This window comes from Grampus griseus, assembly GCF_964374135.1.
Source record: "Grampus griseus genome assembly, chromosome: 15".
NCBI lineage: Eukaryota > Metazoa > Chordata > Mammalia > Artiodactyla > Delphinidae > Grampus > Grampus griseus.
The window spans coordinates 53351140-53363488 of record NC_139009.1 but is presented as its reverse complement, the minus strand read 5'-3'; the positions used below and the strand labels follow the sequence as shown (position 1 = coordinate 53363488).

General features: G+C 38.7%; 1 protein-coding gene across 3 annotated transcripts in view; it reads left to right on the top strand.

The window, feature by feature from the left end:
- The window catches only part of PELI1 (pellino E3 ubiquitin protein ligase 1), a 153616-nt gene that overhangs the window by 71983 nt on the left and 69284 nt on the right, over positions 1–12349 (top strand). For all 3 annotated transcript variants that reach the window (XM_082672120.1, XM_082672121.1, XM_082672123.1), the window contains one exon: positions 9691–9770. The gene's annotated coding sequence lies outside the window, so the exon portion shown is untranslated. The remainder of the gene's footprint in view (positions 1–9690; positions 9771–12349) is intronic.

Here is a 12349-nt window from a genome sequence, read left to right as displayed (position 1 = left end):
GTGCCCAGAACAGTGCCAGATGCATAGAAAATGCTAGAAAATATTGGTTGAGCACACCTATCACCGAGATCTTGATTTCTAAATGCCATTCCCCAATCAAAGGAGCCAAGGCTCTTTGGAGAGATGGCTGATTCTAGAGCTGGAGCAGAGAAAATAGAATACGAGCCCAAAGCATGTTGTAGTCCCAGAAAGAAAGTAGTGCTCAGAAAAACAAAAGGATGTAGGTGTGTCAGAGGGCCATAGGAACCAACCTGAAAAGGCTCCCCATGGCCAAAGCTAGAACAATTTGAATAGCAAGATAAATAACATGGCATTAGATATTACCTAAAATATAAAATATACACAAGTCCATATGAATGAATAAATGAATAAGAAACAACTCTTTCTTACCCAAGAACTCCAAATATTACATGTACCGCCCTCCAAGAGGTAGAGCTTAATTCCCTGCTCCACATTCCCACCCTGAGGACTCCAACCTGTACCCAGCCCTGTTTTCAGGGTTGATCACTCTAGCTAGACATTTACAGCTTGTAATGATCTTTTCCCAGTAGGTGACCCAAGTTAAGACAATTTTAATAACTATTTGCTTGTTTAATATAACCAGGTCAAATCCTGCCCTTAATATACACAATTTATATTAAATTGTTTGAGTATTTTATACAGTTATCCAAGGGCTGAGAAAATATTTTCTTTTGTGTCATATGATTTCAATAATAACTTATATTTATTAAAGGCCTATGAGTAAGCATATATGTTCATTACTGTAATCTCGTATTATTATCACTCATTTTTACAGATGAGGAAACTGAGTCAGTGAGGTTAAATGACTTGCCCACACAACTAGCAAACGATAAAGCCAAAATTTAAACTTACTCTGATTTCTACACCTATATTTTTCCCACTGTGCCGTACTGCCTCACCAAAAATCTAAAAGTCCTATAGATACAGTATTCCATGTGCAAAGCACTATGAAAGCAGGTAGAGCTAAAATTATGCCTACCAATTTGTTTCAGTTTCTAGATGTGTGCTGTGCTTATTGTTTCTTGCCTGATGACTTACTTTCTCTACTTGCCTGACAGAGAAGGTAACAGATGCAGAGTGTGAGAGCAGAAGGAAAACAAAATGTGTCCTGATGCCAAAGTCAAAATTAACTGTAATAAGAGAGAAAAGTTGAAGAAGGCAATATTCTTTGTGATAGAGTTTAGTTTAGATCACCAATGCTTCTACAACATTTTGCAAATCATAGAAGATATTGGAATTCTACCTTGGTTTGGGTTTTTTTTTTTTTTAATTGTTTCTTAAACGGAAATGGTTGCAGATTTTTAAAGAATAGTTTGTTTAATGTTCCTCGCTTATTTGCTCACATGCCTTTATTTCCCTGTTGGGTTCAGTGATCCATGGAGATCACCATGTCTTATTTATCACTTTATCCCAGTGCTTGCCAAAAAGTAGGTACCCCAGGGCTTCCCTGGTGGCGCAGTGGTTGAGAGTCCGCCTGCCGATGCAGGGGACACGGGTTCGTGCCCCGGTCTGGGAGGATCCCACATGCCGCGGAGCGGCTGGGCTCGTGAGCCATGGCCGCTGAGCCTGCGCGTCCGGAGCCTGTGCTCCGCAACGGGAGAGGCCACCACAGCAGTGAGAGGCCCGCGTACCGCAAAAAAAAAAAAAAAAAAAAAAAAAAAAAAAAAAAGTAGGTACCCCAAAAGTAATGATTGAGTGAAGGAACACATGAAGGAAGGAACAACAAGTAAATTATTATCTAATCAACAATGGTGCAAAGGAGATGGGGTATCCACGGCTGAAGTCTTTTCTCTCCCAACCGAAGAGTTCATTCCAGTCCTCTATCAATCCTCTTGACTTCAATCCTCTTGACTTCAGTTTACAGGGTGCTTAAAAGGCAGATTCAAATTCAGCTCACACCCACTGAGAACCTGCTATGTGTCAGGATCTTTCATGTACAATAATATTCCGTAAAGCATCTAATAACTCTAGCTATTTTTATCCCCATTGTTCAGATGAGGATTCTTAGGCTCAAAGAAGTGAAACGCTTTGCCCGGGGTCACACAGCTAATAAGGGGAAGGGTTGGAAGCTGAGCCTGGTCTCAATGAAAGATCAGCACACACTCCACTCCCTCACTGCAGCTTCCCCACAGTGTACCAACATGATGTCTACCATTTACCGTATTTCTGTAGAATTTATGGCACACCTTTTTTACAACTTAACATTCCTGAAATAGGGATGCATTTTATAAATGAGATAGCCTCTTCAATTACTTGAGATGTGGTCATGGTTTCTCAAAAAATAAATCCACCATCCCCCTCCTGTATCATTACCTCTGACCAAGAGCTGGTGTTGGAGCCTCTATTCTGTTTGTAGTGTCAAAAGGAAGCTAAAAGAACCTAACTGCAATAATTTAAAGAACAGTAGGAAGGCATCTCTGATCAAAAAACTTTTCTGCATTGTTTTTATTTTGTCACTTGACTACCAGACATTCTTAATTTATAGTAGTTTAATTGGCTTATTTCCTTTTAATTCCAACTGAGATCACCTCAGAGGCAATGAGGATTTTAATTGGGAATGGACTGAGGGCAGTTAGGGAGTTGAAGCCATTTGAGGGGGTAGTAGAGTATTTTGGGAAAGATAAGAAGGTGCCTCAGGGGAAAGTTAAACAATAGGGGCTGGCTTAAGGAGTGGAGTTTAAAATGGAATAAACATTTTAAGAAGATAAAATACAGTCCAAACAAAGACGACCATACATTAAAAAGAATAGTTGTAAGAGACTGTGGCAGGAGGGTGATGTTAAGAGCAGAGGGAAGCTCTTATTTCACATTTACGAATAAGTTAACCAAATGCTCATGGTGAAGTGAAATGGTCCTTAACTTATATTCTGACACTAAAACCATTTAAAAATCACTGATTATTACACTACCCTAAAACAACTGTCACCTTTTGTGTCTTTTATCAACCAAAAAAAATTCTCAAAATTAAATATCTAGTTCTTGATCAATGAGTATCTAGGAGGCCAGAAATCTTGTGCATTTGACCCAGGGTCATTGGATCCACTTTTCCTCTCTCATCTAGGAAGTCTCATCAGCTTAACAAAAATTCTGTCCTGACCCAGAAGTCACAGGTCAATTTCCAGGTCAAGGCCAAGTCACTTGTGCAACTAGTTCTATGCCCAGTGGGCACAGCAGTGGAGTAATAGTCTCTCTCTCACTGACCTGAAAGGTCTGTATCCCAGTTTACTGGGCAAGCCAACATGATGCCTACCATATCGGCAGCACCATCTAACAGTCCTCTAACCTACAGTTCCTGTTGAGGGGATGGTAGGAAGTGTGAAGGTCAGGGGAGATCCCAAGCCTTTCCTTAAACATGGGTGGCCATGTTTTGTATCTCATGAACTAATCCCATGGCTTTTGCTAACTGGACTAGGGAAGGGCATCTGACTCAAGGAAAGCCAATTTGTAGACTACCCAGCAGCCTACAAAGTAATCTGGTACAAGAGCTCTTTCTGATGGTTGTCCAAATTGGACCGAGTTCTATCTCTTTGAAAGACGAATGATACAGAGATGCAAAGACACAATGATGCAAAGAAAGACAACTGGCAATTGGAAGTGGAAGAAGGAGACAAACACAGAAAGGAGCAGATTCAAAGAGAGAAGCTAAGTTGCTTTAGTGGTGGAACAGTAAAGATTGACAAGGACCCTGAATACCCTTCCAGTTCTATTTTCTGAGACAGCTGGCCACGGTTCCTATTTTTCCTGAGATGTTTTGTTTATTCAGATTTATCCTGAGTTTTCTTGAGCTCCAGTGCATTGGTCAGAACTGGCTAAGTTTTGTGGTGGTAACAGGAACACGAACATCTCAGTAGTTTAACACAACAGATTAATTCACTCTTCACAGAATCTGCTCCAGATCTAGGAGAATGTCTAGGGCCTATATCCTTCAACATTCCAGACTTCTAGCTGAAAACTCATCACTGGCTTTTAAATTCTTCTCCTACATGTGATCTATTACTTCTACTAACAGCCATTGGCCAGAGCTTATCACATTGTCCACTCAACTGCAAGGAAGCTGAGAAATGGGATTTTCCAAGTACTGAGAAGAAAACTGGAAATATGGGTGAATCAGGTACTTAACATATGGGATACCTTGCTACCGTATGTTTAACCTTTTCTTCGTGCCTTATTTTAATCATTTTAGCCCTTCATACACTTCACTGAGACCCATCAGGTAGTGTTACATTCATGTCATTTATTCACTTTGATTCACTCTCAGACACACCCAGCCACACCTCATGCCACTAGCAAATTTGATGCCTCATGATAAATAGCAAGACTTATAGCAAGCAGGGACTTGCACTGCTGAGTAGATCCTTTCAGCAGCCCTTTTTTTTTCCTTCTAAAATAAAAATAGTAGCAGAGGATGATGGATTTTTGCCATGTGGTAAGGGGGAGGGAGAAGGTAATGAGAGCTAATGAGATCATCTCAGTAGGACCAAACTACTGTAATTTATTTCTTTGCAAATTATTATAAAAAGAGTAAGTTAAATCTGAAAAGAAAAAAAGAGAGTTAAAATTTACTGAGTATCTACTATGTACCATTGCCTCACACAGACATTATCTCATTTATCACCAAGCAATATCTATGGGCTAGATTTACTATTTTCCAGCTGATAAAACCAAGACATGAAGAGGTTATATGATTTTCCCAAAGTCACACAGTTATGATGACTGAGTATTCATTCCAGGTTAATAAATCCAGATCTCCAAATTCATGCTTTAACAATTTCACGAAGCAGAAGCAGCAGCAAGCCTAAAATACATTCTGGGAGAGACATTCCAGATTTTCTGGGGCTATTCCTAGAAGAAATAAGATTCAGGCAGGATTGAACTGATTTTAGGAAAGCCCCCAAGGGTTTTAAAGATGGTGATCTCATGCATTCATTTATGCATTCACTTATTCAAAAAGATTTAATGAGTGAGGATAAAAAGGAAGTGAAGATGAAAAGACAAGATTGAAAATCCCTGTTCTCAAGCTGCTCACTATATTTAGGCATAGCCCCACGAGTAAACAGACAATGATGATATCGTGGCATAAGAGCTATGATAGGAATAAGCAAGTGGTGTTGAGAGTCCTAACCTAATGTTACCATTCAGTTCCCTGTGAAACAGACTCTGAGATGGAGATTTATGTGCAGAAGGCTTGTTCTCATGATCAACACCTGTAGGAAGAAGTGAAAGAAGGTGAACCGGCCAGAAGAATAAGTTGGGCTGTGATGCAGTTGCAACAAAGTCCTCTGCCTTTGCAAGAGAGAACTATAGGGCTAGGATGGCCTGCAGCATTGTCCCAGTTGGGGCCACGGGACCAGCCTTTATACTTCTGTATACCTCTGTGACTAATCATTGAGTATGCGCTGCCCTTAGGAAGGAAGGCATGACCTTAAATAAGTGGCTCTTCAACTCAGGGTAATCTCCAAAATGAAATTTAGCAGAGATCTAAACTGCTACCAACACTCTGAGCAGTTAGAAGGATAAGTGTTTTAGTCCTGAGGAGGTAGAGAAATCCAAGCATCATGCCATCGCATCCACTTCACCCACCTTCAGGGAGGGTTTCCTGGACAAGGTGACCCTGGAGCTGAGTCCTAAAGGACAAGCAGGAGTTATCCAGGGGAAGGGCATGTACAAAGACATGACAGCCTGAGGAGAGTGCATTCAGAGTGGTTTGTCACGCCGGTAGGAAGGAGTAATGCCTAAGGGAAAGCAGTAAGCGCTGAGGTTTAGATGCAGAGCATGACGCTCTATGCTAAGGAGTTTGGACTTCTTCCTAAAGGCAATGGGAAGACATTCAAAATTTTTATTCAGAGAGTGATATAATCAGATTTGCTTTGTAGAAAGATCATTCTGGCAACAGGTGGAGAATATATTAGAAGAGGATGAAACTGAGGAAGGGAAGCAGACTCATTAGGACGCTGTGGCAGTGATCCAGAGAGAAGAAGAATACTTGAATTGACAAGTAGCAGTAGCAGTGAGAATGGATATTCCAGGGATTTTCAGTGGACAAAACTGAGAAACTTTGACATCAATTAAATGTTATGAGTAGGGAAAATTAAAAAGTCAAGAATGACTCAGGGGGGACTTCCCTGGTGGCACAGTGGTTAAGAATCCACCTGCCAATGCAGGGGACACGGGTTCGAGCCCTGGTCCGGGAAGATCCCACATGCCGCAGAGCAACTAAGCCCCTGCGCCACAACTACTGAGCCTGTGCTCTAGAGCCCACAAGCCACAACTACTGAAGCCCACGCGCCTATAGCCCATGCTCCTCAACAAGAGCAGCCGCCGCAATGAGAAGCCTATGCACCGCAACAAAGAGTAGCCCCAGCTTGCCGCAACTAGAGAAAGCCTGCACGCAGCAACGAAGACCCAACGCAGCCTAATTAATTAATTAATTAAAAAAAATGACTCAGAGGATCCATCCATTTGTTTATATAAATCTGGAGGGAAATATGCTAAGTTCAGTTTTGAACATGTTGTCCGTAGTGCGTTCACGTGGAGGTCTCCAGCTACAGGTGTTTGCCCTCCTTGGGAGCTCAGGAGAGAAATCTAGGTTGGAGATAGAGTCGGAATTCACAGGTGGATGGTAGTAGAAGCCATGGGAATGGGCAAGATCACCTAAGGAGAATGCTCTAGAATGTACATAGACACAAAAGAAAAACAGTATTTAAAGTGGAGGGGAACCCACAAAGAAATGCTAGAAATGTATCAGGAGAGAGGGATGTCTTGGAAGTGAAAAGAGAGGAGAGTATTAAGAAGTGCCAAGTGCAGTTGATGCCACTGAAAAATAAAGATGATTTTCCAGAGGAGTAGATAGGGGATCACTGGTGACCTTGGCAAGGAACATTTCAGTGACGTGGAGAAGACAGGGTGGGAAAATAGAGAATAAAGGAAACAGGGCTGAACCTTGAAGACATTATGCCAAGTGAATATCAGCCACCAAAGGACAAATACTGTATAATTCCCCTTAAATGAGGTACCCAGAGCTCTCAACCTCAGAGACAGCAAGTGCAATGGTGGTTGCCAGGGGCTCTTGGGGTGCGGGGGAGGAGGAATAGAAAGTTATTGTTTAGTGGGTATAGAGTTTTAGTTTGAGAAGATGGAAAAGTTCTGGAAACAGGTAGCAGTGGTGGTGGCATAATAATGTGAATGTACTTAATGCCACGGAGCTGTACACTTGGAAATGGTTAAAATGGCAAGTTTTATGTTATGCATATTTTACTAAAAGGGAAAAAGAGAGATAATAAAGGAGTGAATGAGAGATGAGAAAATGGAGGGACTGAATATAGCCCTCTCTCAGGAAGCTTGAATGGGAAGAGAAAGAGAGAGAGACGGTGAGAGCTAAAAGGACCAGTGCTGTGAGCTGAGCGAGACAGAATGATGGTGAAATAGGGGCCTTGCGAGCTGCTGCTGACTCTCATTCTGGTGAACACTAAGGAAGGTTGAACGACATAACTAGAGAATGAATTTTGACCCTACAGGATGGCGGAAGGTCTTGCTCTGCCCAGAAAATTTAGTAAACCACTGATGCTCTCTTTAAGTTTAAAAAATCAACATCTAGTCTATTGTGACTGTCTATTTTTTGTAATTTATTTTTTATTGAAGTATAGTTGAATTACAGTGCTGAATTAATTACTGCTGTACAACAAAGTTACTCAGTTATATATATGTATATATATATATATATTCTTTTTTATATTCTTTTCCATTATGGTTTATCACAGGATAGTGAATATAGTTCCCTGTGCTATACAGTAGGACCTTGTTGTGTATCCATTCTATGTACACCAGTTTGCATCTGCTAATCCCAAACTCTCAACCCAACCCTCTCCCACTCCCCTCCCCCTTGGCAACCACCAGTCTATTTTCCATGTCCCTGATTCTGTTTCTGTTTCATAGATAGGTTCATTTGTGTCATATTTTAGATTCTGCATATAAGTGATATCATATGGTATTTGTCTTTCTCTTTCTGACTTACTTCACTTAGAATGATAATCTCTACTTGCATCCATCTTGTTGCTCATTGTGACTCTCTTAAGCAGCTAATAGAGGCCACATGTCACTTCCATATTAAATTGGTCAATCGCATAAAGTAGTAAGTCATATATGATGAATAGACATGATGGTAATATTGTGATACGTTAAGTTTTTATTTTTCAATTACATGTTGGATGTAATGTTTTATTCAAGAAAGGGCAAAACATTTATAAATTTTGAAGCTCACTAAAATTTCAGGAAAGAGTATTGTCTAAATTTCACGAGTGTAGTCTAAAAGTTGCACTCTTAAACATTTCCCTATTTAATTAAATTTGAATTTACTATATGTTATTTTTATAGTATATTATTTAAAATACCTACAAGAAAAATATATTGAAGTCATGGGTTCCCTTGAGTCATAGGGGGAAAAATAGTTAAGTAAAAGAGCAAATTATTTTCTCCAGAGTGAAAAAGGGAGGGCTTCTGTTTAGAAGCACCACATTTAATTCACATACTTTTAGTTGGTCTAAGTGATCTCTGCAAATTATTATCACACACATCAGAAATAATGCTCAAACATTGCACTGTATTTGTTTCTGTCTAGACATAAGAAGTTTATGAATTACAAAAATAGGAATCTTTAATATATCTATTCATGATTATATACATATGCTCACAAGTGCTTGTGGAAGATTTGGCTGTTGGCCATAATTATGTGAATTCACATCATTTCTTAGTTATGTAAAGACACAGCACCAGGAAATCAAATATAAACAGAAATGTTCTCATTTCCAGTCCCCTGACTTGAATTGAGTCTTGAGCTTTCTGTGGCAGTTTTTAGATGCAATCTATATGAATATGTAGATGGTTTAAGAGCTTCCTTCATTTGTACGTGTGTATGGTCTTGTCTTTAAAAAATACCTTCAGGGTCATACTATGAGTCAGTAATGATGACACTAATATATAAATTTCTGTGTCTATTATATATATGTATAATTTTTAGGGGACATCTATATGCATTATCTCAAAAAAGAATTAAATTTAAATCTTTATTTGAGATGTAAGAAGTATGTCATAACTGTCACACAAGATATATAATACAAGTATGACACAAAGACAAGTATGTCTTATGAGCCATCAATATCACACCACCTGTGTGTGCATGGGCATTAGGAAATTGAGGACATGCCACATTAAAAATGAAAGATGACATTGACCCCTGAAGTCTAGAACATGTGAACCAATTAAAAGTTGTAAGGAGAAAAAGGAAAGGAAATTAAAAGATTAGTCTTTTCTGAGAAGATGTCAAGCAGGTGAAGATAAGGTTCCCTTTCAACATTTTCCTTAATAAGCAAGAAATAGGTATGTCCTATCTTTATACTTCTGCTAAAATGCTTCCTTTCCTTTAAACGGGAAGAAAACAGGACATAATGTTCTTTTAATGAGTCTACTATCTGAGCCTCTTCTAGGTATGCAAAGTACCATTCTAGGCCAATTACTCAATTGTTGCTTTGATAAGGTCTGTCATACTAATTCAATATTTAAATGATTCCTTAGAAAATATAATGATAGTAAATGTTTTTAAAAGGAGAAATATATTCTCTTACATGTTTGAAATGCTGTCCTAATAATAGATGATGGACTCTTTTTAACTTACAGATTAATCAGTGTATATGCACTATATGAAGACCAAGACTGGAAGAAAGAACTATCAGAGTATCTTTGGCATAAGAAATTTCGTAAGTAAATCTCTCTGTGTTGTTATAAACTTGGATCATATTTCATAAAATTTCTGAAGTCCATCAGAAGAAAGACCTACTCAAAATCAGTTACTTTTTATTAATTAAATGTTCTAAGTTTCTAAATGAGTGTGGGACCTACCTTTACAAACTCTCTGATGTTCCTAAATATCATTAGGAATCAAAGTAAAAGTAAGATTTTCCTAAAAATATCAATATTAGACTATTACCCTATCTGGTGTCCAAACATTTTGAAACAAAAATCAATGCGAATGGCTTAACATGGTTTCAAAACATAATATTAACATTAGAACTGTCTTGGAAATTTTAGAAAAAGTAATTGTAGCTACACATCTTCCACTGTGTGAAAGCTCAGGAAGAAAATGTTTTGCTTTCTCTTATACTTTAAACTACATCCATTTCTTTCTTTTGAAAACCCCCCACAATTAGCAAAAGGGCTTGAACAGAACTTAACCTTTATTTATGATTATGTTTTTGTCATTGACATAAAGCGCCACTTTTGAGTGCACAAATGTATAGGTCTAAATTAAGTAATTATCTCCCACACATAGTTTTCTTGCAACACAGTAAAATGTTAAAGCTATTCAGTAACAAATAGTATTTTTGTTTGTTTGAATTGTCTATGATCATTAACCAACTGAAAAATTCTTAGGAGCTATTTTTACATTATTAAACTTTTTCATTAAAAATACACCAAACACCTAAGCAGGACATGGGACTTTAAAAGAGCATTCAGGTCGATACAACTAATGTGCAATAGATGAAAACATGATTTTCTTGAATTTCTAGGACTACTTTCCATAATTTTTTTTTTTTCAAATGCTCCCTTGAATAGGCTGGAGAATAACGTCTTCTAACTAATGATTTGAGTTATCTGAAATCTGTTAGTTAAGCCAGGGGTCCCCAATCCTGGGGCCGCGGACCGGTACCACTCCGCGGCCTGTTACAAACCGGGCAGCACAGCAGGAGGAGAGTGATGGGCGAGCGAGCGAAGCTTCATCTACTGCTCCCCATCGCTCCCCATCGCTCGCATTACCACCTGAAACCCCCCTCATCCATGGACAAATTGTCTTCCATGAAACCGGTCCCCGGTACCAAAAAGGTTGGGGACCGATGAGTTAAGCAATAGTTGGCTAATTTTTTTAAAAGACAGAGACAAATATATTACTCCCAAATTACGTTGACTGTAGTTTTTAGCTTTTTTGCCTTTTTATAGCTCAGAGGGTACATTGTGGGTCATGATTATCATTATGAGATACAGCACTCTACATGGGAAAGTGTAGGAAACATAAACATTGAATTTAAGGTATGCCATGTATATTGTTCTTTAATGTAAACTCTTTGTTTACTTGGCACTGAATACCTGAATTTTAAGTTCAGAAGTCTTTGAAAAATACCTGGTGTCCTTTTTTGCTCACGAAAGTATGGTATGGGGGAAATTCAGTTATTTTACCTTCCTAATACCTTGAATTCCTGATAAATTATAATCTCTCTTACCTTATAGAAACGCTTTTTAGATGCTGCCTTATTCAGTATTAACACATAATCGAACCTGGTATTAAAGTGTTGGGACTATTTTTGTTGGGCCCTGTGACACAAAATTGTGTTAGCGTTTATTTAATATGCCTATTTGTACTATTTCCCAATATAGAAAACTTTATCTGGTTTCATTAGAAAAGAAATATTCCAAAAAATTTCCAGATACTCGAAGCTCATTTCTTTAAATCCACAAATGTTTTATTTTCACCATGTCTATTTTTAGACTTTTAAAAATATGCCATACGTTTTCTTAGACAGAAAGTAATCAACATAATGTAACTGGTTGTTGGTTATTCAGGTCTCGATTTTACACATTCATTATTGTACCATTTTTACATTTAACCATTTTATGCATTACCCAAGGCCCTCACAGGCTGATGTAGTGTGTTCAGGGCTGTTTCCTTTCATATAGAGTTGTCTAGGCTGAAACGCTGTCTATGAGCCTGTGTTTGAGTAGTGACGTGTAGGAGAAAGAAATTAAGCTTCCAACCACAGGTCCACTGTTGACTAGTTATGCAATTTGGAGAAATTTATTTAACTCTTTACAGCTTCAGTTTCTTTATCAGCAAAGTGCTTATGCTAACTTGCAGAATGGTTGCAAAGAGAGAGTTAAATAATAACTGTAAAGGGTCTGGTACTCGCCAACCCTCAACCTCCTTCCTTGTTCTGCTGTGTGTCAGTTCTTGCTCCTGCCATCTCTCTTCTCTTACATTTCCTTGTCGCTTGTAGACTGTGACAGCAGGAAGCTCCTCAGATCTGTTCATCACTGTATCTCTGCCACGAATACCTGACGGTGTGGTCTCTGGTAAAATACCTGTGTTTGAATCCTGACCCTATCCATGTCTACTGTGTGCTCTTGGGCGAATTTATCAACCTCTCTCCACCTCAGTTTCCTTGTCTGTGAAATGAGGGGACTCATAGTACATACCTCATAGGATCGAATTAGCTATTTCTGTAAATATCCCTCCCACATAGTAAACATACAATAAATATAAGGATCTGTAATGACTGGAGAAAAA